General features: G+C 51.9%; 1 protein-coding gene across 1 annotated transcript in view; it reads right to left on the bottom strand.

Annotated features, from left to right (window-relative positions):
• CDH22 (cadherin 22) overlaps positions 1-25,456 on the bottom strand; it is a 79,853-nt gene extending 54,397 nt beyond the window's left edge. The window contains exon 1 of the mRNA XM_074553929.1: positions 24,805-25,456. The gene's annotated coding sequence lies outside the window, so the exon portion shown is untranslated. The remainder of the gene's footprint in view (positions 1-24,804) is intronic.
• Between the last annotated feature and the right edge of the window lie 1,853 nt (positions 25,457-27,309).

Genomic DNA, 27,309 nt, shown 5'->3' with positions numbered 1-27,309 from the left:
AGCACATGGAGAGGAGCCTGATCAGGAGATGGGGATGCAGCATCCATCTCTCCCTGCACCAACACCCTGAGGTTCCACCAGAGCACTGCAATGCCAGCCACAGCCTGATCTACTCATGAAACATGCACCAGCCTGCAGAATTCATCTCCTGTCAGCTGCTCCTCTGGAGGAGCAGAGGAGAGCAGAAAGAGGGTGAATGGAAAGGCAAATGATCCTGGGCTAGGTGTCCATCTACTCCCCACAGAAAGGGAACCGGGCTGCGCTTTGCACAGAGCCCTGCATGAATCTGAACAGTTCAGAGGAGGGACAGCTCCCACATATTTCTCCAGCCCTTTCCCTCACTTGCCATTCCCCTGTGTGACTCCACCAATGGGGCCATTTCCCAAACAAGGAATCTCTGCTGCACTCCTTCCTGTCTGCATTCACTTGTCTGGACAAACCCTTCCCTGAGAACCACAAAGCATCATTCTACACTGCCTGCTCATGGCTCACAAGTTTTGTGTCACTCAATGTGCACAAATCTGTTCACCAAAAGGTCTCACACACATCCCACCCCATGCACAGCCAAGATCACTCACACTCACTGGCTCCTTCTGTCTATTTCTGCCTCATTTGTGTGCACACACATTTCCTCCCCATCTACACACACTGCATTCCACTCACACATGCACATCAGCTGTCACATGTGCCAGCCCTGTGCACTTCATGCTCCAAGGAAAACAGGGTCTCCAGTGTATTTTTATGTTGGCAATCACGGTACAGAAGCAGTAACATTGATGCCACCCCTCCTCCTTGCCAGCCCAGTTATTATAAAGATATTTCCCCACCAGCCAGGTGAGTTGTTGGCAATGTGTCTTGCAGCCAGGCCTCCCTAAGCAGAAATGCTTCCTGTCCCTGCTCCCAAAGGGCAGCTGGTGAGGGTCCCTATCAAACCCAGAGTATTTAACTCTGTACACTCAGGGGAGCAAGATGGGGGACAGACTGAGCCATCTCTTCCCACACAGAGGGTAAAGTAAATTCACAGACCAAATGCAGAGATTGGGGTCTGGAGCAACAGAACTGGGGCTGCCCAACCCACAGCAGGCTCCAGAGGAAGACACTCACAGAACCAGTGCAAGTGTGCTTTATCACTCTTACCTGGCTATACAGAAGATAAATACAGCCAGACATAGTGCACTCACTGCTGTCACAAACAGCACCTCTCCCAGCTCTCACACCTAGGAGAGCTCTGGTTATTTTGGAGTAGGTTACCCAGACAGTGAGACATGTCAATAAACTGAGCAGCAAAAGCTGAGCCAGAGCAAGAGTTTCAGGTCAGCAGCAAGGGCAAACAAACAGTAAGTGTGGGAAGAACACCCTGCCCAGCATCTCTGCCTGCCACTCTGCAGCACTTTTACAGGAAACACCTCTGGTTGCATCCAAAATCTGAGTACAAGGAGCTGTAGCTCGTAAACTCAATTGCCAGAAAGAGAATTTAGAAAAGAATCCATCTGCATGTGTTCTCAGGACAGCTATGTCAGCCAGAGCCTTGGGGAGAAGCAGCCACCACCTGCTCAAGTCTCCCATTCTGCTCACCCACCATCCTGCCCTTGCCATCCAGGAGCAGATCCAGCCACACTGATTTATTAAACCCTGCCAGAAGCCTGACAAGGCAGCAGTGCCAGTGCCAGAGTGCAGTTCTGCAACACTGAAGGCCTTCTGAACACATGGGGAGGCTGCAGGAAAGCCAGTCCAGTGGAGCAAATCCTGGCACCACAACCAACATCAGCATCCAGGGTGTCCAAGAGAGCTGGCACACAAAGGCAGCACATTCCCAGTGCCTCCAGAACCCTGCACTGGGGCACACAGCTGGCAGAGAGCACTAGCACTGGCTCTGTGACAGCAGCAGGAGCCACCTTGATTCCCCTCATCACACCATCTCACACCTCAGGGACATCTGATTTCCTCCAGGACACAGGAACCCCAGGCACTCACTGCAGGCAGCCCTGTGCACACAGAAATGGCAGAAATGGACGCTGGCCCTCTCTGTCAGCCTGACCAGAGTTACAGCACACCAGTGGAAGCAGCCCAGTCCCAAACAGCATCAATAAACCAGTAACAAGCTTAAATGCACACACGCTAAGGCAAGGCAGGAGAGAGGAAGTGAGGGCAGAAGAAGATGCTGCAGTGGGTGAGCTCCACTTGAGCAAAGCTGCTCCCTGGCTGGCAGACAAGCTGGCCCACAGTTCCCAAGGCAACTTGTTCAGTCCTGTTGCATCTGAGCACTCCACAGAGCAGACTCTGCCATGGAGAGAGAGTCCTGCTGAGCACCCATGGGGCTGGGCAGCGTTGCTGTGGGAAACACAACCTCACGCATAGTCTGAGCTATTGTGCTGGGTTTATATTTCACAGATTCCTCATCTGAGCTGATGCAGTTTGCTGGTGTCACGTGCCCAAAGTTCAGCTGCTCTCAGCTGAGCTGTGTGCTGCTCTTCCTGTGGGCAGCAATGCAGGTGCTGTAACCAGAGCTGCTTCATCCAGACATCAAAGCCCAACCACAGAACCTGTGCTGAACTCCAGTCCCCTGCACCACAAAATGCAGGCCCAGAGACACATCTGTAGCCCAGAGACACATTGCCACAAACCAGATCCTCCTTCTCCAGTGGCAAATTCTCAGCCTGTGTCTCTTCTGTGACAACTTCAGGGTCACGTCTCTCCTCAGTGTGCAGAACCTTTCCAGCTGCACATCACACACCTCTTACAGAGGCTGCAAAGCCAAAAGCCCCAAGTCCTACTCCTGCCCTTGCAGCAGCAGGAATGAAGACACCCCAGAAGGTCCCATGCACAGGAACCAGGACTGTTTTCATCTTTTATGAAAAATCTTTTCTTTAGGATTTTTCCTCCTGAGAAGCTGAGAGGCCTCAGGAACAAAATGTAAACATTGATTATCTGCTGCTGTGGAATGCAACAGGTGCATCTTTGACTGGCCCATGTTGGTTGTTTCTAATTAATGGCCAATCACAGCCCTGCTGGCTTGGGCAGAGAGTCCAAGCCACAAGCCTTTGTTATCATTCTTTCTTTTTCTATTCCTTGCTAGCCTTCTAATGAAATCCTTTCTTCTATTCTTTTAGTATACTTTAAATATAATTTATATCATACAATAATAAATCAAACCTTCTAAAACATAAAGTCAAATCCTCATCTCTTCCCTCATCCTAAGACCCCTGTGAACATCATCACACAGGACTAGCATAGTGTTTATTTCCCTGTATTGTTGAAACCTTTCACCAACAGCTGGAAGTGCCCCTTCCCCCTGCCACACCTGAGCAGTGGGGCTGTGAATAACCATGGGATCTGCTGCTGCAGCCAGCCCAGCCCACAGCAGCACACATGTTCCCACATGGCAGCATGCCCAGCACACCACAGCAAGCAGGTTTCCATGCAGAGTGTGAAGCACAGACCCTGACACTGCCCCAGGCCCAGGGTGATGCCCCCTGTCCTGCTGCTCTGCCTTCCCCACCTGCAATGATCAGCACAGCTCCCCCTGCCCTCCCCAGCAGAGCTTGTGCAGTTTGTTGGTGTGCATTTGGCACAGCTCTACTGTACATCATGTTGACAGTAGAAATTACATCCTGAGCTTATGTTTTACACTGTGCTCTGTCAGAACTCACCGCAGCCCAGTGATCAGGACAAATTGAATAGCATCCCGTCCATGTCAATATTTATTTCATTTTACAAATGCAGGCTGATGCAGGAGAAAGTAGGCAGGGGGAGGGGGCAGGCAATAGCACACCAGGGCAGCAGTGCCCAGCACACCACAGCCCTGCATTGCTGCCAGGAGCCCAGGGAGGACTGTCCCACCCAGAGGGAGGCAGCATCCCTGGGATCTCATGCACACAGCTCTGCTGGAAGGGCTGGCACACCAGTACTGCCCCTCTGACAAGCCCTAATAATTGGTAAAAAACACAGAATTGCCCACCAGGTACCAGAAGATGCAAAGGCAGGGAAGGAGAGCCCTCAACCCCAGGCTGCAGCCTCAGCAAACATGAGCTTGGATGTACTGCTCTGGTTCCCCACTCCTCCCAGCAGAGTGGCAGCAGCATCAGGGCTGCTCCAGCTGCTCAGAACAGCCATGGGGATGCTACAAAGGCTGCTGAGGAGCAAGGCAAGAGCAAGGCACTGCTTGTACCACCCTCCAGAATGCAGAGCCACAGCATGAATACCAAGCATAAGAGAGGAGCTCCTTAAAGCTGGGGCTTTCTTCTGCTTTACCACAGCCCAGAGGACACAAGGAGAGGAAGGCTGCAGTAGGAGGGTTGCTGGACAGAGACAATTCCCCAGTCCTGACACCCACAGTCCTCCTGCTGCTGGATTAGCTGCCTGCAGAATGAGCTCGGGGCAGCACCCCTCACACAGCTGCAGCCCTGCTAGCCAGCAAAGCCAAGGAAGGAGCAGAAGCAGCACAGCAGGGACAGTCCTTGGGGTGGAGACAGCACCTGCAGGCAGAATCCCAACCCCATGGTTAGGAACTGGGGGCCTGTGAACTCCCCTGCTCCTCACAGTGTGCTCTTCCAAGGGCAGATCCTGCAGGGACAAAGGGGCCACAAGAAGAGCTGTGGTGTGCCTGCATCCCCAGGTCTGGAGCAGAATCTCTGACCAGTCGTGGGGAGCCACACAGAGTTACAGCACACCAATGGAAGCAGCCCAGTCCCAAACTGTGGTTCTGCCAGCTGTGGCACTGAACACAGCTGCCTCACAGGGAGGCTGCAGAGCAGAGCATGGGGAGATACAAGAGGCAGGCTGGAGGTGCAGACAGAGCACAGTCACAGCTTTGTCAGTGGGTTTGCAGCTCTGCTTCCAACAGGCAGGACTACAGCACACCTGGAGGCAACCCAGGACAGAAAACCAGACAGACAGAGCTCCTACCTGACTCTCAGCAAGCAGCCATGAGTGCCCCACTGTCAGAGCAGCAAGAAGAGCACAAGTTTCACACCAGTTTGTTCCCAGAACATGCAAACCCATCTGGAGACCCTTTCTAAATAGTGGGGCCAACCTCCAGCACGAACCAGCCCCCTCCATTCCCTGCCCAGCTCCTTCTGACCCCACTGTGCCTCTACCTGAGAGCTCAGAGGGTGAGCACTGGCTCCAGCACCATCCAGTGTCAACTGTGTCACCTCAAGGAGCAGCTGAAGCCACGTGCAAGCACAAGAGCAGCTCTGGGGGTCAAATTAGTGCCAGCTCAGCCTGCACCCCATGGGGAGCCCACCTGCCTCACATGTGAGAGCGTGGGCAGCACAGCAGCCCAGCCTCAGACAGCCCTGCTGGGACATGGGGCAGGGAAAGCAGCAATTACTCCCAGAGCAATTCTTTCCAGCTCTGCCTACAGAGCAGCACGGGCTGTGACCACGGCTCCTCCTGTTAAACAGGATTCAAATCCGCTTAAAGCTGGGCAAAGGAGCAGGCTGGCTCCACACACCCCCCAGATCTGTTGTGTGCAGGTAATGCAGGCATGGCAAGGCTGCTGCAAAGCTTTAAGATGGTTCATAATCTCCAGGCCTAAGGCTAAGACATGAACTCAGGCTCTCTGGAGCTCACTTTCTCTACTGGATATTGTAAGACAAGATGAGGCAAATACAGGTTTTTAGTTTTTTTTTTTTTTATAAACTTCTCCTGGAAATACAGAGAGGAGAGATGAGGCAATCTCAGCAGACATAAAACACTGTCAACTCCAGGCCAGGCAGGGGTATCACAATCAAGCTTCCAACATCCCACACGCTGTCTCTTGACAGGAGATGCCAGTACCACACCAGGCACTTGGCCAAGCACCCATCCACATCCCCACAGCTCCTCTGCAGCATTCAAGAGGCACCTCAGGATTCCCCCTTTGGGCTGGACAGTGGAATGCACTGAGCCCTCTGGAATACTCTGCAGCTTTAGAACACCAGGGACCAACAGCACAACCTGGCTGCAGCCCCCACAAACCAATCCTTGGCTGGAAAACATGAACACACATCACTAATTCTGTAAGGAAAGGCAGCACTGCTGAGAGAGAAGGTGTGGGATGCCCACTCACACCAAGACAGATGATGGTCACAGGCACTGCACTGCAAGCTCCCATCCCAGCAGATCCCATCGGTGCTTTCATTTAAGTCTCAATGTTCACATAAAGCTGGACAAAGTACCAGAATACTGGTGCCACATCTGGTGGGAACATCTGGAAGCTAGACAGGTTTTTGCCACTGCAAGCTCTGCTGAAATTGGGGTTTTGCCCATTGCATCCTCTGCTGAAATGGATCCTGCAGAAGGCAGACTCTAACTCAGTGTCCTTTCCAGAATATCACCAAATTTTGCCAATCAAGAGAGAGAAATCAAGAGATATTGACCTGGATAGCACTGTGTACAAATGCTGGAGATCAGTGGCAAAAGGATCCAAAACTCTAGAGGCTTTTTAATTAAGATATTTAAATTACTTTTGTCTACTTACACAGTGAAAGGGTCATGCAACCAGTCACTGGATAACCATTTCCCAAATGCAGGTCCAGACTGTGCAAGGCAACATTTGGTAGCAATCTGCCTTTCAGCAAGTCCTCAGCCTTGATAGAGAGCCCAGCAGACAGACAATGATAAAATCAAGTTCTCTCTCTGATGTCACCACAGCCTCAGCTTTAACAACAGGGCAGAAAACCCATTATCCGTAGTAAAAGTTTAGTCATGCTTATTTTTGAAGTAAATCACTGGATTTCCTCTTTCTGCTTCCTTGGAACTGTTCTCTCAGCAAGGAACTCCTTCATCTGCCTTTCTTCTCAGATCAACTTGCACAGGGTTGAGGAAAGTTGTTTTGGCAGAGGAATGTGTACCTACACAACGCTCAGCTCTGTATGACTAAACATGCCTCTTTCTCCCTTCTTTTTAAGTTGCTTTAAGTTTAATTATTGTCCGCTTTGATGCTGCCTTGAGAAATTATAATAGAAAAATGAGGCAACTGCCAGAGCAGGAGCTATTCACAACCTTTTGACTTCTCATGTTCAGTCACTTTCTGCTATCAGACACACTGTGAGGAACAGTATTTGTTAAAGCTCTCACACAAGCATTGTTTGGAAAGAAGTATTTTCAAAGTTTAGGAGGGTGTGTTTTTTTTTCCTCCAAATCTTCTCTAGTCCAAGTTTCAAAGAAATTTTAATTGCAAAGAAAATCTCAACATTTGCCCTAGGGAAGAGGTTTTTACAGCCATAACGGTCTCGCTCTGCAGCAATTCTTTCCCAAATATGGAATTTTCATGCCTTGTCTACGTGAATACAATGCTTTTAATTTGTCTTTAAAAACAGTCTCTGAGAGGAGGTGGAAGCAGCCATCACAGCACCTCTGTCACAACTTCTGAGATGGGCAGAGCTCCTCCTGCTGTGGGGAGAGAGCTCCAGAGCTCAGCTCAAGCCTTTCATTTTAGGATGTGGACAGAGAGCTGTGTCTGAAAGCCATTCCCCTAAGAGAGCTGCATCTTTTATGCCTCAGCACCTCCTGAAGTGGAGGAGGTGCCTGAAGTGCTCTTGGGCAGAGAACCCTCCCCAGCCTCCCCTGCCAGAGCTGCTCCTGTGGCCAGCCCAGGGACACACAGGGACTGTCGCAGACATCTTTTCATGAAAAATCCTTTCCTTAGGATTTTCCTCCTGAGAAGCTGAGAAGCCTCAGGAACAAAATGTAAACAATGATTATCTGCTGCTGTGGAATGCAACAGGTAGATCTGTGATTGGCCCATCTTAGATGTTTATAATTAATGGTCAATTACAGCCCAGCTGGCTCAGACAGAAAGTCCGAGAGAGCTGCCTTTGTTATCATTCCTTTCTATTCTTAGCTTAGCTAGCCTTCTGATGAAATCCTTTCTTCTATTCTTTTAGTACAGTTTTAGTGTAATATAATGATATAGTGTAATATATCATAAAACAATAAATCAAGCATGGAGTCAGATCTCGGTCTCTTCCCTCATCTGAAAACCCCTGTGAACACCATCACAAGGGACCAGCATAAACCCCCTCCTTGCCTCCTGCTGCACTTCTTCTGGCCCTCAACACCACCAAAAGTGACAGGAAAGGAAGGGCATGAGCCCAAAACAGGACAGGTGGAATCAGAGTTGATGGCCCAGACAAAGGGGCCATTTGGATAGGAATTAGAGGACAAAGTAAAGTAAAAAAGCACAAAATGGAATTCTTCCGCTTTGACAAATGTGGAGGGAATTGGGTTCTTTTAAGCCAATGTTTGGCAGATGCATGAATTATTTATCATTCAATATTGTGTGATTAAATGGAAAATTGAAGATGTTCATAGCTCTGTCTGCAACTTCCTACCTCTTGTGAAAGACTCCTCAAATTCCTACACAGAATAACAACTGGGTATTAGAGTGAGTCAGAAAGGTTCAAAGAAACCTCCTCCAATTTTCTTCTCAAGGTTCAAGGTCATGTTTAGACTCAGTCCTCTGGTGAAATAAATACCATGGCAGGCACACATCACTTTCAGGAAGGGCTCTTGCTGCTGCTCACTCTTCTTCCCTATACATCTTAATCCTCTTAGCAATTTTGTCCTTGGAAATCCCTCAGTCTTCATGACAGGAGATCTGCAACCCCTCTTCACAGAAGGCATGAGGAAGTCCCTTGCTTCCCCTGACAGCACATTGTCATTTTGAGACTCAGACCAGGCTCCCACAGGATCCTCCACAATGAAGCTGAGAGGTTGTGAGGGAGGACAGGAGAGAAGCACAAAACCAGGACAAGACCTGGGGGGCTGCACCTGCAGTTCTGCAGTTCTCACAGTGCTTTTCTGCAGTGCAACAAGATCATCTGGTTGAGCACAGCCCAGAGTAGAAGCCTGGACCAACTTCCCACTGCAGATGCCTCTTTGGGCGCCTCTGGTCCAAGCTAAGTGGCTTCCTCAGCACCTCAGGACAAGCCTGCAGCAATAAACAGCTGTTAGCAAGGTGGAAGAATGAGTGTAATTAGTCTCCTTAATGCCAATTTCAGCCTGATCTCTCACACTTAAGAAAACTGTTACAACGATTTTCTTTTTTTCAGAGGAGCTCATTAAATAAAAATTAGAAACAAGATCGCATAATGGGTAAGAAAATTGTTTCTGCAACATCCTGCTAAAATCCAACACCGCCCTGCCTACAGACAGGCTCTTCTGGTTTGGAAGGAGATGCTCCAAACCTTCCTGCTCCCCAAGAGTTCCTAAGAACCAGGAAGAAAAGAAGGAATGTGGCACCACGGGAATTTAGGAACCTGAAGCAGGATGGTGCAGAGCCTCATTCCCCAGAGAGGAGGCAAACCTGCTTTGCTAAGACTCAGCACTGTGCAGAACACTCCACCACAGCTGGCAGGAATCCCTGGCAGCTGAGTCTCCAACACAGGCAGCACATTTTGTTTATTGTATCTTATCTATAAAAAGTTTTCTCTTGCTTTGCTGAGGTCCGCTCAGCAGGACAGACAGAGGGACTTGTCACTGCCCCCGGGGCAGTGTTATCTCTTTATACTGCAAACTACGTATACATGTTTACAATTACTTTCCAATACCTATCACTTATGTTAGACAGTGAGTTTCTACTCTAAACCAATCTAAAAGTGCCAACATCACAGCAAAAGATGGAGGTAGAAAAGAAGAAGAAGAAAGGCTGGACATGCCCAAGTCTTTCTACCTTGTCTCTAAAACCTCTATTCTAAAAACTCTAAAAATCTACTTTTTCACTTAGTGATAATTTTATTATTATACTTAATAATAATACGACTTAACTACTTAAACTTTTGTGGCTTTTAGGTTTTCATACAAAGCTGGTAATTTGCTCTGTGGGTCATAATCAAACCTACAGGTGTTCTGGGCTATGTGCTAGGGTCTCAGAGCCCCCTGGCAGGGGTCCTGGCAACTCTGGACACTTAGAGGGATGTACTGAGTTCTGACAGGGACCTACACACTGGAGCACATGTGCCAGGAATACTCAGAGCACAGCACCTGCAGATAACAGCTCCTGCAAAATAAAGGGCTGACCTCCTTGTAAGCAACTTGCAGACAACAGCAACAGGCTAAATTTTGCATTCAACCATTAATGATTGATGCATTATTTATTTGGAATCATTTGCTTCATTCTGCTAATCACATCACCACTACCAGCTCCTGACAAGGAGCAGTGCTCACAGCCATGTCCCAGGAGCCCCTCAAACCAAGCTCAGCGGCCTCAGGGCTATTCCACCTCCCCAGGAAAACATCCAGCTTTTGCCAAAAGCTGCTTACCGCCCTGCAGACACCACAGACCCTCTGATGGGCAGCATCTGGCACTGCTCACACTGCCCCAGGTCCGCCAAGGGCTCACCTGCAGCCAGGAGAAACCAGCAGCACACTCGTGTTCTCCTGCCCTGAGCCCTTCTTGCGCTTTGAGCCCAGCTCTCATGTCATGGTTTAACTGCACAACAAGGTAACCACTGTGAGTTTCTGCAAAATTCAGGTGTCAATGGCCCAACCTGGGCCCCACCAAGAAGCCCTCACTGGAAGGGCAAACAGCCCCATAAAGAGAACACACATGGAAACCAGACACCCCCAGAGCAGAACACCCCTTTATCCTCTCAGTGCCACAGCCCAGAATATCCCATTTATGTCCCCCCCAGGCACTCCTGTGCCACTTTGCAGGCAAGACCCACACAGCAGAGCACACAGACATCTTTCCCCAGAGGAATCAGTCCTTTGGGAATGGACCAAGTCCAGGTGGGAGCTCTGGAGACAGGCACAGACAGACCACATGTCCCAGGTCACTCACATGCAAATGAAGAAGCATTTTAGCATCCAGTCTGGCAGAAATCAAATCCTGATATCCTTCCATGCCCACTAAATTCTGTTCACAAAGACTAAGGGAAAAAAAGGAAGCAAAAGCCTTAATAAATGCTGGAAGACAGGGAGCTCCCACCAGCTCCCAGCCCAGCGTAGCTCAGGGATTATCTAGGCAATAGTTTATTTTTCTCTCCAGTATCATTTTCCCAGCTTGATCTCTACTGTCGCAGTATGATGGTTTCACCCCATTAGCCTTGCTTAAAAAAGTGATCCCAGGACTGTGAGTGTTATTGCCCACATAAATCAGGAGGCTTTGAATATGGAGCACCTTTAAATAAACAGCTGATGGAAGTGAAGTTCCGGGATCATTATTAATAGCTTTTCATTTCTGTGGCCGCTGTGCTGTGACATTCTTTCCCAGCAGAAAGCCTCTGCTTCCTATCCCCAGCACATCTGATCCCCCGGGTCCTGCAGCCAGGATGAATGACTGCACCTCTGTGTTAATTGCATCGCCTGCTCCACAAACAGAATGCTAATATTAACCAGCAAGAGGAGGGGAGTCTGCACACCAGCAGTGATGGGACACTTCAGAGAGAGACAAACCAGCCCCACTGCCTTTTCCAGGGCTGCTCCTTCCTCCTTCCCTCGAGGAAGGGCAAATCTTCCAATACACACCAGTGAATGTTACAACAGGTGACGAGGTCCTGTTCAATTTCTGTCCTGTCTGAAGCGCCTTGTACTGGACAGACACCAATTTTCTCTGCTCTGCCAGCAATATTACACCTCTCACAAGCCCCCTGGTAAGCAAAATGATGCCAGTCTCTGTCACCCTGTTTTTTTAAAGATTTTTTTAAGCCTTCTGATGTTGACATTCTTGTAGCGAACTTTCTCACACACTTTCTGTAAATAACTCATTGTTTTGCATTCCTTTATGGAGGAGGAGAAAATTGATGGACTGTTGGTCAGTCCAGTGTCCATTGGAGAGGTGGCACTGTCACCCTCTAACCCATTGTCACTCTTGGAAAACTATAAATGTTGGAGTCAGAAAATAAACTTCCCTTTTTCTTCACCTTGAGAACAGTGGTGTGTGCTTGTGCCTGTGCACACAGGTGCTCCCAGGTGGAATTCCCAAAATCTTCATGTGCAGGACCCAGAGCTGCCAACGCTGCTGCATCCACAAATGGCATCTTCCCCCAGGTTTGTGGAGAGACCAAGTTTCTCCCCAAAGTGTGCTCAGGCTCTCTGAGGCACTTTGCCCAAAGAAAGAAGGAAATGATCCTGCTGACAGCCAGCTCCAACAAAGTGGCAAAGAAGGAAATGATCCTGCTGACAGCCAGCTCCAACAAAGTGGCCGATGTAAGTGCTGGCAAAAAGGCTCCACAGTGCTCCAAGGTGCCCAGGAAAAGGCTGGCACTGGTTACAGCCCCTTCACTGCAGAGACAGAGCCAGAGGGTCCTGCTGCTGCAGCCCACCCCCATCTCCTTCTACTATTCTTGTGTCATGCTGCTCAAGAGAAATCACAGGGGAAGCAAATACCCCAAAGCAGCCTGTTGCTGTTTGCAGGGACAGACTTTGCAACAGACATTTGCTGTACATAAACTCAAAGGGCTGCAAAGAGCAGCAAACCACGGGAACAGGTGATGCCTTTTGATTTTACTGCTTGCTCTTTTCCCAAATCCAGCTCTCAGCAAGGAGATTTGGGACACAGGCATAAATAATAAAAGGTTCACCTATGAGAAAGTTGAAGTGGGAGCATCAGAAAACTGGATTGTGGCTGAACAAGGCTGAAAGAGACCACTGCACACTGGGAGTACATTCCTTGGAGGGCTTTGAGAGGGACAAAAAGTGTTAGATGTGCCTCCTGATTTCAGAGCCCTCTTCTAGCTCTGAATTGTGAGGGACTAGCACAGCAGAGATACATCCTTATGCCAAGTCTGTGGGTCTCTGGATCTGATTCTGTAAGAATACAGCACCAGCCTTCCCTCTGCAAGGAACTCTGACCACTTTGCTGAGTGAAGGAAAAGATTTGATTCCTCCTCCAGCACTCCCCCAGTGCTGTATTTGCAGACTGAAAACCAGCATCTACCAGCAGCCACCCAGGGCCTTCAAGCACAGGAAACACAGTGGGTATCACACATGCAAAGCTCAGTGCATCACAGAAACACTGCTTCCCAACCACCAGACTTCAGCATCCCATTGAAGCATCACCTCTCAGCAGAGGCCAAATGTGCAAATTGCAGTTGAAAGGGAGAACATTTCTGAAAGCTTGAAGCACGTGAACACAGCAGACTGGAACAGAATCTGCAAGTAGCTTCACTTTAATGTCACTACCAAACCAACAGCACAAAGAGGAAGGGACAGACTGGGAGCCCTGGGAACAACCACTCTGCTCAGCACAACTGATAAAGGGAAATTAATCATTCAACCCCCTGCCTCCATCAGGCACAGGGGTTCAGGGCTTTGGTGTAAAACTCCATCAAACAAGACTGGCATCTTCACTTCTGACATTCCTGGATGGACAGAGGATGCAGCGTGGGGTTCTGCACAGGGCTTATTTCACAATCCAGCCCTTTGCCTCTGACACTCCTGGAAACAGTGAGGCTGTGAGAATCTTCCCAAGCCAGCACCAGGCTTTGAAGGGTCTTTCCTCATGTATCTGCACAAAGCTGGGACCTTGGGGCCTTGTACGTGGGTTCTAATGTTATTATTATCAAAAGGAATAAAGAGGGACACGGTGAAGTCAGAGGCAGCAAAGCAGCCCAGGCAACAAAGGGAGGAAGAAAAAGAGAGATTACAGCAGCAACAGGGAGGACAGAAAAGCAGATGGACAAAGTGCACGGGAAAGAATAGAGCAAAGGGGATACACATACACGTGAGCAAGCAGGACTGTGCTGGAACATGTGGGAGTGTGGGCGTGCAGGAGGGGGCACAAACGCTCACACAGGCAGGTGCAGCAGCCATTTGCAGCTCCCAGTCCTCCTGCCCAGCCCAGGCTGCCAGCCTTGCACTGCTCCAGCCAGGGATCTCCCTGAGAGCACACACAGCACTCCCCTGGCCCAACCCTCTCCAGTCAGCACAGCAGCCACTCTGACAGAGAAAGATCCCCACGACCAAAGACAGACAGACAGACAGACCCTGGCTCTGGGCACCCCCACTGTCCCCAAAGCAGTTCTGTGCCTGGAAGAGGCAGAAGTGGCAGGACACATGTACAGACACAGCCACCTTCCTGTGTGGTTTCCTCCAGCTTTGTCACCCTCGCACACATTAACCCTTTGCATCCTGCTCTGTCACTGCACACCCTTGCTTGCACCCCCTCTGTCCTCTGGGCTGCTCCACTTCCCCCTGCACACTCCTTTCCATTTCCCTTGATGACAGTCACATCAGAACCCATTCACACAGCCCCAAATCCCCAGTCCAGAGCCCACCACAAACAATCCATGCTGTCACTTGCACAAGTGCTGAAATGCAAACTACACATCACCCCCTGTGTGCTGCCACACTGATCTCCAGGCCCCCGCTGCTCCAGCTGGACACTGCACTGTGTCAGCACTGCAGCACAGACAAAACATCTTCCCTTGTGTCCTCCTCTCCAACCCACCACCTATCTCAGGCTGCTGGGCTGGCAGCAACCTCAGGCACAGTTTGGGCATCCAAAGTCAAGCAGTGTCCAGCCAAGAAGCCATTCTTGCTCCCCTGGGCCTCTGAGTTGTTGTACATGTCTTTCCCCTCACCTCTCCATCACACCTCACAGTGGTGTGACACCAAACTCACACCTTGAACACACAGCCATGGTGATTCCAAAACAGAAAAACAAGACACAGCTGCTCTGAGCAGGGCTGGTTACAAACCTCTGAGAGGTTCAGGACCAAGGCAGACGCAAGCACAGCATCTGGGCACTCCTTGGGCCCCCATGGTGGAGAACACCAAGAGCATTCACTCATCAAACAGCTTTCCACATCCTGGTACACAGAGGTACAGACAGATCTCACACACAAAACATATAAAGCATTAAAAAGTTATCAAAGACTCCAGGCATTGTCTAGAAGAGGACAAAGAAAAAAAAAAAGCTATTTCTATATATACTTGGGAAGCACCAGATAGCACAGTGATGGACTAGATATAAAAAAGATACAGATGAGTCTGAGTCCCAGCCTTTGATCTCTCACAAGGGAAATGCATGTGCTGCCTTCTGGAAACAGGACCAGACATTGTGTCCTACCTCTGCCTAAGCCCAGCTCAGCTGCAGTTTAAAGAAAAGCCTTCCAGCCTGGTGCTTCACAGTCCCTCCCTCTCGTTTCTATTTCACAGCCCTGACAGTGCTTACTACAAGCAATACAAGCTCAGCTGCAGGATTTTCTTCTTCTGGGACAGACTAAGGTTTGGAAAATGCTTCCCTAGAAGCAACAAACTTGTCTGGAGCCTGTGGCCAGGAGCTGAAAGCAGAAGCTGAGCAGCAGCCCTGGGCAGTCCCAGGTCAGAGCCAGTCCTGCCAGCTCCAGGAAGGAGCTAGCTGAGGATCATTTACACCAGCTCGCCACTGACACACAGTCCTGCTTACCAAGGCTTGCTTTCCAGCACTCTGTTGTTTCTCCAGCCTCTCCCAACACACACCATGCCTGGCAGCACCCCTGAGTCCTGGTCAGCCTGAGTGTGCCTTGGCCAGCACATCCACAGGACAGAGGCTCCATCTCCTGCTGCCCAGGTCTGACAAGAACTCTTTTCCAAGCCATCTCCCTCAGTATGAGCACTAAAAGGTGTTTAACTGTACTGGGTATGGCTGGGAGGGAGTTAATTAGCTTTGCTTGGTGCTGAGTTGTAGCTTTGTGACCAAAACAAAACTGATATTTTAGCTACTGCCAAATGGTGTTTGCAGTGTTAAAGCCTTCTCTGCTTCTCGCCACGTCCTCAGTAAACAGACTGGGGTGCATAAGAGTTTGGGAGTGGATTACCCAGATCAACCACAAAGCTACCCTGTCTCATCTAACATTGTGCTCAGCAACAAAAAGGGAGAGGAGGGATCTTGGGGGGTTTGTCATCTTTAGCTCAGTAACTCCTGGACATCAGTCCATGCAGAGAAGGCAGTGAGTGTTTGCCTTTGCATCCCTTGTTTTCTTTCTCTCTTCTTCCCCTTTCACTCATTAAACCATTTTTATCTCAACCCACACACATTTTCTTTTACTCTTCCTTTCCTTTTCCCATGACCCACTTGGGAATGAGGGAGTGAATAATTGGCTGTGCGGGGCTTAGCTGCTTACCAAGGCTATCCCATAACAGCCCAAACACTTGGCTGCACCAGTACAGGCCACGTTCACAGCCAGAGCAGAGGAAATCAGACTGCACCCTTCCAAAGGCATTAACCAGAAAGCAGCCGAGTGGCAGAATGAGAAGCTCCATTCTCCTTGCACAGTGCCTTGAGCCTCAGTCCTGCGAGGAGAGCTCACACCTCCAGTTCTGGAGCAGCCAAGCACCACCCCACTTCCCATCTAATCCACTGAAACACATTTGCACTCTAGGTGCAAAACCAATTAAAGCCTCAGCTGATGGTTCCAGCATCATTCCCAGCAGACACGCGTCTCCCATTACACAAAACCGCTTTTTAAGAGAAAAATCCATAAATGCTCACCTGTGGTGGCTACTCCATCTGGGGAGGGCTCAGTGCCTGCACTCACTGCTTACATCCATTGCTTTGTGATACCAAGAACAGGAGCAGCATCCTCTGTCAGCACAACAGTCCTTTAGGCAGGACTGCAGAGCTCCAGCTCAAAAACCCTTGGCTGCCTTCACTAACCCAGCTCTTGGGCAAGGCAATGTCTTGATGATGATGTCCCCATCTGCAGGGTCAGCCCCTGGTCACGGGTGCCATGGGGACTCAGAGTGGCAGCCGCAGCCCTTTGCACACCTGGGGATTGTCCCCTGCCCATGGACCCAGCTGTGCCATCAGCCGTGCCACACCTGCCACCGGGGCTGCTCCTGTCCTGCATCGAGCTGGGCCACACCAAACCCACCCAAGGGCTCACCTGAGAGCTGAATCTGGGCAACAAAGCAGAACAGAGGGGTTTGGGAAACACACAGCGAGACCACAGAGCCACTGCCCAATGGAGGACCCTGTTCTCAGCTCACCTCTCTTTCACATTAATTGGTTAATTGGCACGGCGGGCTGCGCACAGGAACGGAGGAAGGCTGGCTCCCTCTGCCGGCACCGGCCCGACCGGGAGCCCCCGGCCCGTGTCTGCCCTCCGGTACCGGGAGCAGCCGGAGCCCGGCCCGTGTCCACACTCGGTACCGGGAGCCCCCGGCCCGTGTCCACACTCGGTACCGAGAGCAGCCGGAGCCCGGCCCGTGTCCCCTCCGGTTCCAGGAGCCCCGGCCCGTGTCTGCCGTCGGTACCGGGAGCCCCGGCCCGTGTCCGCTCTCCGGTTCTGGGAGCCCCAGCCCGTGTCTGCCGTCGGTACCGGGAGCCCCAGCCCGTGTCTGCCGTCGGTACCGGGAGCCCCAGCCCGTGTCCGCTCTCCGGTACCAGGAGCAGCCAGAGCCCAGCCCGACACCACTGACCTGGCACCGCTGTTATGAACAAGTTTATAGGATAACCCAGTAAATCGATGTTTGCCCTGTTTGTTGGTTGTTAAATGTTAATTACCCGGTTGAAAGTGTTGATTCTGTTAGCTGTCGGTGTTGTTGGTCACCCTGCCCAGCGGCCCCTTGCCTGTGCATTTCTGTCCCGAAATGGCTTTAGCCGTAGAGAAGGTGACATGTGAGTAACATGTAAATTAAAACACAACGTGTAATCCGAGAGAAGAACACCCTAAAAAGAGAAGCCAACTTGTGGTGTAAGGGACTGAGTGACATGTCCTACTCGGGAACTGTCACTCTATTCCATGGGTGTGATTTTGGGTGTCACCATAACCTTATAAGAACAGGACCAGGATGAAGATTTCAGAATATGAACTTTGCAGTTTTCCTAGGCATGCTCATGAGGATGGAAGCACCAGCTCTGCTACACAGCAAAGCTGTTTTACTTCCTCCTCCACGTCGCTGAAGGGAGCAGCAGCACCCAGAGCTGATTTCATAAATAAAGGTATTAAAAAGGAGCAGGTCTCCTTGCCCTTTTTTTTACTACACTTTGGGGGCTCGCCTTACTATACTACCACAACCCCCCCAGAGCTGCCACAGCACAAATTCAGGGTGCCCAGGGAACGGGTGCCCTGCCTTGGGACAGTATTACTGCAGGAGGAATTATTTTGGAAAAAACACCATGCTGCTGGGAAACAGCCCGGGAGGGCTGTAGCAAACGGGTGTTCAGCTGACTTTTGAAAAGTTTAAGCAGGGATGTAATTTCTTAAGGACTCTGCTGATGCTCAGCTATTCCTACCTGCCATCAAAAGGTTTAGCTGTATTTCATAAGTGGGAAGGCAGCCAAGCTCAGAAAGCTGGTGAAGTCCAGCTCTCAAAGCAATGCCTCCCTCCTCACCTGTCTGTCCTCGACCTTCCAGACTCCAGTGGCAGGGAAAACAATTCCCTGTCCACACAGGCACAACACTGTCACATGTCAACAGCCACATGCCTAGCTGGGGCCATAACAATAGCAAAGACAGCACATTTTCACACAGCTAAAAACACTGAATAGGGAAAATACAGAAAGATCCAAGGGTAACTCTGCAGTTTGGCAGTGGTGGGGGTGGAACCAACAGTGCCCTGTCCCAGGTTAACAAGATGATTTGCTCACTGTTAGTATATGCACAACTCAACTGATTCTCTCTAGAGAGGGTGATGAGGACAGGAGGAGGTGCTCAGAGCTTAGGAGCCACTTTTAATGACAAGGATTATTGGAGAAACAGCATTTTGGGGATTTGGGATTCCGGGAAGAAGCTGCAGTAGGAGCAGAGGGAGATAATCCCAGTGTGACAGACAGAGACGCAAGGAAGCAGGATGGGAGAAGGGAGTGCAGCATCCCCAGGCACACACAGGAGTTACTGTCTGGCTCAAGGGAACATCCATTCCAGAGCAGGAGGCTGCCAGAACAAGGGTCTGGCCCACAGCTTCCAGCTCTCTTCCCTCCTGGCATGGCCAGACCAGTCTGGTTCCCCTTGACCAGCCAAACCTTTATCTGTCCTCGCTGACTCTGACCATCAGTGGGGCCAGAGGCTCCTTCTGCCCCACAGGGCAGAGGATCAGGGTCCCTGGCCAGCCTGTGAGCAAACAGCCAGCCAGGGGCTCCCAGGCTCTGCCCCAAAGGCAGCAGAGGGGCACTGAGGGGGCAGAGCCAGCAGAGCACAGGGAAGGGCAGCAGTGCCCAAGGAGGAGTCCAGAGACAGATGGGTGTCACCTGCAGAGGCTGTGCTGGGTCCCCAGGGGCTGCCATGCACTGCACTGGGGATGAAGCTGCCCCAAGCCTGTGGCTGCAGCACCCAGGAGGGGCTGATTGTGCACAGACCAGGACAGCTCATCTGTGGGAATGAGCTCCCTCCTGCGAGGTCACTATTGGGACCACATCTCACCCTTCTGCCATCAAAACCTCAGGGAAGTGCCAGCTCACCAAAGGAGTGCTCAGCTCCTGTGCTTGCTCCCACAGCTGCTGCTTCCAAATGTCTCACTCACAGCCTTGGTGTGCAGGGTGAACACCACTACCTGTACCCACACTCACACACGGGCTCCTGCCAAAAGGCATTCAGAGCTTTCAAGGCTCCTTTTATTGCCCAACATGTTTCTATGGCGACTACCTTCACATCCCATCACTGGCTGTGGAAAGCTTCTGGCCATCAGCAGCTTCAGGTGAGTTGAGGGCCTCAAGCTTCAAGTCACCTGCAGTTGTTAATGCCACTGGCTACAGGCAGTTGGGAAGAGATTAACAAAGCACCACTGAAGAGGGAATGGTGAGCATGGCAGTGTCAAAGAGGAGTGAGCCCATTCTCCTTCCTCTTGGTGTTCTCTTGAGTCCTGTAGCAGGGAGGAGCAACAGAGAGGGGCAGGGGCTGTCTGCAAAAGGATATTGGACAAACAATTCTGCTTTCATGGTTCCCTGAAGGATTTCCCAATCAGCAAAGCTCACAGAACTGCCATAGGCAAAGCACAGGACCACTTCAGCCCAGCAGCCACATCAGTGCCCTATCCAGAGTCAGGATGCTCCCAGCTCTGCTCCTACAGGGTAGTCACAAATCTGTGGGTGCTTCACCTCCATCACAGCCACAGCTTCCATCACGAGCCAGGCAGGGCCAAATTGAGCACACGTGACAACAGTGACAGTGTGAGACAAACAGGGTGGCTCTGTCTGGGGAGCAGACCCTGCCCACAACAGTGTGACAGCAGTGCTAACAGGCGCTTAGCCCAGAGCAGTGGGCTAAGGAGTGTGAGCCAAGGCATGGCTCTCCCACAAGAGATCTGAAATCAGCAAGTGCAGCACTGAGCAGAGTCAAAGCTGCATGAGTTCTGTTGGGTTTATTTTCTCCAGGCTCATGGGTGGCACTGCCAGAGCAAGGCAGTGAGTAAAAGCAGGACAGCAGAACAGGGCACAGCAAATGCAGATTTCCCAGACAAGCGCAGGAGGGCAAGACTGGGAACACAGAAGTGCTGCCCTTCCTGCAATGAATATTGCAACCTTGCCTTGTGTTCAGTGAGCTATCCTGAGATGGGGCACCCAGCAGAAAGGAGACACTTTCTGAAAAGCACCCTGATTTCCAGCTCGTAGGTGTAGCAGCAATGAATGATGCAGTCAAGCCTGGCCCTTGGGCTGGAGCAGATGGACCAGCTCTGGGCTGGAGCACAGATGGACCAGCTCTGGGCTGGCTGGCTGCCTCTCCTATGCCCCAGGGCATAACTACACCTGCTTTCAAGAAGGAAAATGCAGGGCCCTCAGCTTAGCAGGGTCTGCCCCCCACCTTTTAGGCAAAGATGCCTTCTAGGAGGTCTGGGGAGAGCCACCCCATCTGACACTGGTGTGTGCCCTCATCACCACCCAGGCTGGGTCAGCAGTGTGGAAGCAGCTGAGACAGCACCTGGAAACCTGTTTGGACACAAAAGCCATGCCCAGCCACGGAGGCACAGGCAGCTCAGACACCCCCATGCTGTGAACAGTCTCTCCTTGTGCTCTCACCTCCCAGCAAAGTCCTGCACCCCTCTTTTCTGCACATGCACCAGGAATCATCAACAGCTAACATTACAGCTCTGGGGCTGCTGTGGGCCCCACACTCACTTGCTCAGGCCCACAGTGTCCCGCAGGCCTCAGAAGAAGGTGCTGTAATGCTGGCAAAGAGCTGAGACATCCATTTGCAAGAAGAATTCCAACCACATTGCAAGAGGATCTGAGGAACAGCATCACCAAGAAGATCCACAGCTAGACCTAGACCCTCTGCAGGCATCCCAGCCAGCCCTGTGGGGTAACAAAAGGCACACACTGCTGGAGAAATATCCACTTTTGCTACCCAGAACCAGCACAAAAATGCCTTCCAACAACCATTCCCCAACAGGATAAAACAGAACTCCCTTCTTCCTGCCACAGCACAAAGGACAATAAAAAGAAAGAAAAATGCAAGAGATACGGAGCCAGGCTAAGGTAAGGTCTGGACTAGACTCTGAAAGCAGAGTTGTTGCAAAGGATAAAATTGAAAATTACTGTAATGTGCTGTATTCCTTTTATGGACTTCGCAAATAATAGAAAGTGATGACTAAATGAAAAGGAAACTGTGAACTAACTGGAGGATGGGTCTCTGCAGTGGCTGCCAGCAGGAGCACAGCCCCATGCCTGAGCCCTCCACAGCTCTCCAGAGCACAAACTAACCCACAAACTGGACACAACTGCAGAGACAGATGTCCCACAGAGCTGAGCAGGCAGGGGACACCCAGCTCATGTTGGGTGAACAGCTGAGTCCAAGTCCAACCCCATGCTCCAAGTCTGCAGCAATTTGCTGTCAAAATCCAGCCGCAAAGACTTGGCTTTTCTGCTGGGGTAGGGCAGGGATTTCACAAGTGACACAGCTCACAGGGACGTGCAGGCACGAGCCCCGAGAATGCTGCAGCAGCCAAGGCAAAGGACAGAGCTCGGTGCCCTCACCTGCAGCCCAGGACTGCCACACACCTGAGAGCAAGGTGGCACAGGGGACCTGCTCCCTGCAGAGCCAAGAGCACACACGGTGCTGAGGGCATTCCCAGAGCAACACACAGCCTGAGGCTAAGCTGGTGGCATCCCTCCCCATCGGGCACCCTTTCCACAAAGAAACACCATGGGATAAACTGGTGGCAGAGACAAAAGAGATCCTGAGAACAGCAAGGAGCTGTACACCGTGTCCACCTACAACCTTGGGCAAGCAATCTGCTTGGGATTCACACCCACCTCATCTTTACATGTAATTTTTCAAGAAAGCAGATCACTCAAAATGGCCTGTGCCTCGGGATATGCATGGACTTATCTGCAGAGAAGTGTCATTGCTTGTAAACCCAAACACAGTTGCATAACCACATGGTTAAAAGATAACAGCACAAATTCATACATGGCTGTATCCTTATGCACGAATACTCTTCAGCGACATGATGTCAGAAGAGCCCAAGTGCCACCACACCATTTCTTTTTGAAAATGTTTTCCTTTGCTTTTAAAATGTAGGCTTTTAAAATATAAAAACTAATCATTTGAAAAAATAAGTAATTGTACTTTAAAGGAATAGCAGCAGATTAAATCCCACCTGAAGTCCAGTTTTGTTTCAAAGCTTTCACGAACAATCTAATCCTTCTAATGAAATAAAGTCTTTGAGTTGAAAAAGGGGCTTCAAATAAACAAACATTCCCTCTGCAACATTTCCAGCCAAATTTTACTGCTATGGGATAGTGATTATGAGCACAAAAGTAAAATTTGCTACAAAAAAAACCTTGCTAGCTCAATATTATTTTTAATGTGCAAAAAAAAAAAAAGCCCAAAAGCTGACCAGACAATATAAACAACAAAGAGCAAATTGTGACCCTTTTCTCATAATCCTTAAACACAAGAAAGAACTATGACTTTTTCAAACATGACATTTAAATCATGAAAATATAGTATTTTTTGGGATGGAGCTAGGAAGAATAGGATTTTAACTGTTATTTTTAACCCAAAGACAACCTTTTCTTTCCTTTTTTTTTTCTGGAGGCCTGCTAGCTTCTTTTGAAAAAGAGTTTTAAAACCGACCTTGTTCCAGTAGCCACTTGTCTGTCATAGGTATGAAATCACCATATCATATTATAAAGTGTCAATGCACCAAAAAGCAAAGGGCATTTTTTTTTTTCCCCCAGAAGGAACAAAACTGGCTTTTTTACCTATGAAACAGCACATACTTTTTCTTTCATGAGCCCACCAATTTCAGCACGGTATTATTCGGCAGCCGGCATTTCATACAGAGACCAAACCTGACTTGCTCTGACCCTCACCTCGCTGGAGCAGAGACGTACGTGAGACAAAAGTCAGCACGGAATCTGGGCCACCTTATTTAGATTTCAGCGGGCTCTACCCTGTGCTGCTCTCAGGGTACTGTCAACATTTCAGGGAATTCATCAATGAGCAGCACAACCACCTTTTGGCCTTGAACACAAACAAACACAGCACCAGCACAGAGGAACCGTTTCAGACTTAAAGCCAGAGAAACAATTTATTTTCAGCATTTAAAAACTGATGTACCAGGACAATGATCTCCAACCCTGATAATTGTTTGCTGCAAATTCTCATTACCCAGCGCTCTTGAAAGAAGTGGAGAGCATTCATCAGCCTCACAGGGAAAACATGGCAAAGCCCAGGTTCTGAGCAATCTGTGAGTACAGAGACTGCAGGCTTCAGCCATGCTCTGTGCATTGGGTACTCTGAAGAGACAGAAACAGGTCCCAAAGAAACAGTCATGAGCTGAGATTTCCTCAGTGGTATGCAAGCCTGTGTTGCAGCATTTTAACAGCGCAAGGACCAACCCAGGAGCGGGGAGAGAGAGGCACATTCCCCCATTCATTTCCTCAGGCCATGCAAACAAGCTCTGGAGAACCAGAGCTCTGCAGAGCCACCCACCCATCCTCCGTACCCTCTCAGGTCCAAAGGCATCCCTGAGGTGCCCTGCACTGTCTCATGAAGTTCAGTCTGAACTCCCGAGCCTGCCCCTCCTCGCCGCTGCCTACACCATCACCCCTACAACTGGTGCTGTTCATGCATAAAACCAGGGTAGATGAGAAGACAGGGCAGATGTCCTCTGACTGTGCAGGATGTTAGAACTGTCAGAAACCAAAGAAAAACGAAGAGGCATCAAGTGCATCGCTCCACTCCCAGGGAGCCCAGGGTGGGTGAGAGGCACCTGGCGAGGCAGCGCTGGGCCAGGGCACGCAGGGAGCAGATGCGGCTGCAGATCCCGCTCCCAGAAGGCCTGAGCACAGCCGGTTGGGAACCACATTTTAAATGAGGAAAGTGCTAGTTTTAGAACAGTTATTTTTAGTTTGTTGTTAGAAAAAAATGTGGCTCTGTGAAGGGAGATGTTACCCGGCCGGCTCTAAGGGCTCCCGCTGGGTCCCTCAGGCATAGCAGGCACACATCCACACGCGCCCAAAGCAAATTCCGTGCGGAATGGGCACGGAATGGGCACGGAATGGGTACGGAATGGGTATGAAAGCTCCGTTCTCAGTGAGAGAAATGGGGAGATGGATCGTGGGTAGGAAGGAGCCCGAAGAGGATGTTTTAAGATACCACCGGTCAAAAAAGGAGCCGCAGCTCTTCAAGCACCGGGCTGTTTCAATTGGAGGGTGTGCTCGGACCCGCAGCTGGCGCGGCCGCGCCGTAGGCATCAAACCTCTGGCTTCGCCCGCCGACACCAAGGAGACCGGGACACACCGGGACACACCGGGGCACCCCGGGACTGCCCGGGACTGCCCGGACCGAAGCGGCGGCGACCCCGGGGCCGGGCCGAGCCCGCGCTCACCCGCGGGGAGCGCCCGCCGCAGCCCCGCCGAGCGGCGGCAAAGTTTGCGGCGCGGCGAGGGACGGAGAAGTTGGGCTCCCCCGCCGCCCCCCAGCCCCCGCCCGCGCCCGCTCTTACCTGGGGCGGCGGCCGCGGCGGCTCCCCCGCGCCGGGCGCTCGGCCTCCCGCGGCATCCTGCGGGCCCCCGCCGGCGCGGAGCGGAGCCCCGGCAGCCCGAGCAGCCGGGCACGGAGCGGAGCGCAGCTCCGGCACCGAGCGGAGCGGAGCCCGGCAGCGGATCTCAGGCTCGGCAGCCGGGCACGGAGCGGATGGCAGCCCGGGCAGGCGGGCACGGAGCGGAGCGCAGCCCCTGCGCCCCGGCAAGGAGCGGATGGCAGCCCCGGCAGCAGCGCGGAGCCCCGAGCGGCGGCGGCGGCGAGCGGAGCCGGTGCTGGCACCGGGCGGGCAGGGCGCAGGCGGGGCGCGGGCGGCGGGAGCGCGGCGGGGGCTGCATGTGCGGCGAGAGCCGCCTTCCTCCCCCTCGCTCCCTGCCTGCCTCCCCTCCTTCCCCGCCAGCCCAGCCCTGCCCAGCCCTGCCCGGCCCGGCCCAGCCCAGCCTCTGCTGGAGACTCTGAGAATGCAGCGCCGGGTCCGCGCCCCGGGCTGGCCCCGGAGCCTCCCCCAGGGACCCGCCCTGGGGACCCGCCCGTTCCCGGGATGCGGCCCCGCTCCCCCGCGGGCTGGCGCGGCCCCGGCGGGCGGCTCGGCTCTGCCCGCGGCTCCGCTCCGCTCCCCAGCCCGCGGTGCCCCCGCCCCGTGCCCGCATCGCCTCCGCCGCCCCGGGGCCTCACCGGCCGCCCCGGGGGCGGGAGCGGGGCGCGGACGGGGGCAAGGGCAGACCCGGCCACCCCCAGGTCAGGGCCGACCCTCCTGTGCCCGGTCCTGAGATCCGACTCAGTGCGTGGAGCGCGGGGCTGAGCCGGGGCGCCAGGGCATCAGAAAGAGATCCCAGACCTTTGAATGGTGCCACACAATGATGGCCCAGTGGCATCGTGGCAGGAGCTCTGTCAGGGGCTCTGGGCATCTCTGGGGCTGAGCCTGGGGCTGTCAGACCCTCTCCCAGGTGCACCATGGCTGTTGGCATCCTCAGCAACCGCCTCAGCTCTTTGGTGCCTTCTCCAGAGTCTTGCTCGAAGCATGGTGGGCACTGTTCTGACCCAGCAGCTTTTGAGGGTGCAGGGGCAGAAGTGGCAGCACAGTTGTTGCCTTCAGTAGAGTCACACACCAGCAGCAGGATCCACAGACCACTCTGGGCCAGTGGAAGATGGAAGCAGGAAGCAGCTCAAGGCTGGTGAGACTGCAGCACTGTATTTGGGGATGGATAAACCTTGCAAGTCAGGTTTTAGTCACAGCTCAGGCAAACAGACTCCAGTGGGACGTTTCCCACTCTCCACTGCCCAGGCACTCACATCTTACCTTACACAGGAGAGAAAATGCTCTCCTGTGTCCACAGCATTCTCTGTTTTTTGGCCTTGGAGTTTGGCCCTGAAAGGAGCACAAGAGAACACCAGAGGAGGGAATGCTGTGTTGCTCCATTTGTACAGCACCTTGTGTACAAGACAAACAAATCCTCTGCTTGGCCAGTTTGATCAAGAAACAGTAGTAACCCAGTAGCAGGTTATCCTCAAACTACATGGATCTGGTGCTTCCTGTTCAGGTGCCCTGAAGGTGAGAAAGAGGTGAGGAGAAAGCAAAAGAGAGGCTTAGAGCATAGCATGGACCCAGGAGGAGTGGCTCTTCCTTTCCAGGACCAAAAGATGAGCAGGATGCAGACCCAGCAGCAGCTCTGGCAGCTTTATTCCCCACCTTTGCACTGGCTGGCACAAGGCTTCCCACCACCCTACTGCTGCATGACTCCCACCCTCAGAGGCCAAGGGGACCCCCAAGACATCCCAGGAAATGCTCCACATCAGCCCCTTCAGACACAGAAGCATCTAGAAATGTCCTCAATCCCAGTGTGAGACTGAGAGACCTGCCAGCTGCAAGCACTGCTGCCAAAGTGGATCCCACTTGAGCCTGATGCTCTTGTAGGGAAAGGAGCAAAGCCTGGAGCACAGCTGCTGCTCTGCTAACACAGTCTGCAAACAGAGATTGTGTGCTCAGTGCCAATCCAGCCCTGGGACACCTGCAAGGCTCTGGTGCCAGCTAGGACACTGGCACTGGGAACACCCAGATCCTTTCCCTGGGGCAGCCAAGAGGTCACCTCGCACACTGCAGGTGGAGCTGAGCCCACTAAACTGGTGTGATACTGGGAGGAGATGGTCCCAGCACTTGTCTGTAGTCATGGTGCCCTTTTCCAGCCTGTTTTTGCTAAGACACAGAAGATTTGTCTCTTCCCACTGCCCCCTTCCCTGTGGCACAGCCTCTCCATGCCTGATTTTGAAGAAGTCCCTGCTTACCACACATGGGTTGGGCTGGCTGACCTTTAAATGTCCCTTCCAACCCAAACCATGCTATGATGACTCCATGATTCCATGCCCCCTTGCTGCTGCCATGCAGGTGCTGGTAAGGCCGGACAGCCTGACCCACCCAGCTCCCAGGTGAGCCCAGGAGAGCACCACAGTGAGGCACTTTATGACAGTC

Source organism: Zonotrichia albicollis, chromosome 17 (assembly GCF_047830755.1).
Source record: "Zonotrichia albicollis isolate bZonAlb1 chromosome 17, bZonAlb1.hap1, whole genome shotgun sequence".
In the NCBI taxonomy this organism is placed as follows: domain Eukaryota; kingdom Metazoa; phylum Chordata; class Aves; order Passeriformes; family Passerellidae; genus Zonotrichia; species Zonotrichia albicollis.
This window is presented reverse-complemented; position numbering and strand designations above follow the sequence as displayed.